We start from the raw sequence: 1801 nt of genomic DNA, 5'->3' as shown, positions 1-1801 counted from the left end.
ATAGTTTTTGTAGTGAGCGCAATCTTGTATCATGGATATAACAGCTTAGTGGCTCATTGTATGGGAAGAAACTAAATTAGGCTGAGCTACGCTGCGTCACAAGAAATGAAAAAGTATGTATATGGAGTTTGCTGCAAGTATCCATAACATATAAAGCGACTAACGGTACATCATCTGATGATGTACTGCAATAGAGTAGGATAGTGTTTCAAGTAACGCTAAACTGTGAAAGGACAATGTGTGCTGTGAAAATGTGAAAAATTTATACAATGTGTTGAATATTAGAATATTAAAATAACTCCATCTTTAATTTTTAAAATAAAATAGTTGCAATTAATAGTCAATGTGATGGCCTAAAATAAAGTCTCTTCCATATCTCTTCATATTTACATTGTGAATACTGCCCATAGTGAGGAATTTAGCAATATGGAAATACTTCGCATTTCTGTAATATGAAAAGACATTTGTCAGTTACTCGTACATCACAGAAATTGTATCATTATATTACGAGATAACGAATTGACTGCTTACAACACAAGGCTAAAGGAAAGTCCGTTGTGGAGGTAGTGCTGATCAAGCGAATGTCATCAAACGTATGAAACAAAAGCCCGCCCTGTTCAGCCTGTAGTGAGTTTTTCTGAAAGCAGTCCCGTGTATTCATTAATCTGGTTGGACGGCACATACACAAAGAGTCAATGGCTTCTCTGATTTCATAGCTGCCTCGTGAAAAGGACATCGTGGTTTTGTGTCCCGCCTCAGGCACGGCCGTATGTACCAATATGCCGTGTTCATTATAGCTGTAGAAAGGGAGCCGCGTCTATCTTGGCTAACCCAAATACGTTTTTGTCCAGAAACAAAATAAAAGACACGTCAAGCAAATGCCGTTTGGTTGGTAGGAGCACATTAATCAGCGTTATTATTAGACCTCGGATTTTAGGTAAAAACCTATTTTGTTTTAGTACTTTCAACATTGCAGCCCAGTCAGCAATCGTGATAATCTAATATAAAAGAAACTATCAGCCTCGATTGCTGTAATGAAACCAACCTTTACCTAAGTTTCAGCCCAAGTAGTGGGCCTTCTTCAGAAGATAAACCTGATTCTACAATATGTCTACGAGGGCATGGTCTAGAAATAAAACTAAAACGTCATGAATAGGCGTAGTCACATTTTAAAAATGTGGTACATAGGTGCTAAGTCACCGCCAAGACTTAAGCTCCGGCGAGCGCCCCGTCTCCATGGACGGCGTCATGGTTATTTTATATTACAATTTATACCAAAATTGAGCATTTAAAAGCTTTGATTAATTATTGCAGTTGAGAAATTCACAAGTAAATACGTCTTTTATGACACGACGATCGTGCTCGGTAGTTAACATAAAAATAAGTACAGCTATGTATTACTTGATGCAGTTTATAACCTTTATTAAAGCTGGCAGAATGAGATTTTCACTCTGCAGCGGAGTGTGCGCTGATATGAAACTTCTTGGCAGATTAAAACTGTGTGCCGGGCGGGGACTCGAACTCGGGACCTTTGCCTTTCGCGGGCAAGTGATCTACCATCTTTTTTTTATTTTTATTTTTTAAAATCTCATTTTGTTCGTTTTAGTTCGTTGTATCTGCTCTAGGCGGACGCCGAAAGACACCCGTTTTAGTTCGTTGTTAATCCATTAACTCTGTTTTTTTTATTACAGAGGGCAGCTGGCCCTCTGACCGACACCATCTGAGCTACCCAAGCACGACTCACGCCCCGTCCTCACAGCTTTACTTCTGACAGTATCTCGTCTCCTACCTTCCACACTTT

The sequence above is a fragment of the Schistocerca piceifrons genome, chromosome 1, assembly GCF_021461385.2.
Source record: "Schistocerca piceifrons isolate TAMUIC-IGC-003096 chromosome 1, iqSchPice1.1, whole genome shotgun sequence".
Taxonomy (NCBI): Eukaryota; Metazoa; Arthropoda; class Insecta; order Orthoptera; family Acrididae; genus Schistocerca; species Schistocerca piceifrons.
The sequence above is the reverse complement of the archived record's forward strand: the minus strand, read 5'-3'. Positions refer to the sequence as shown.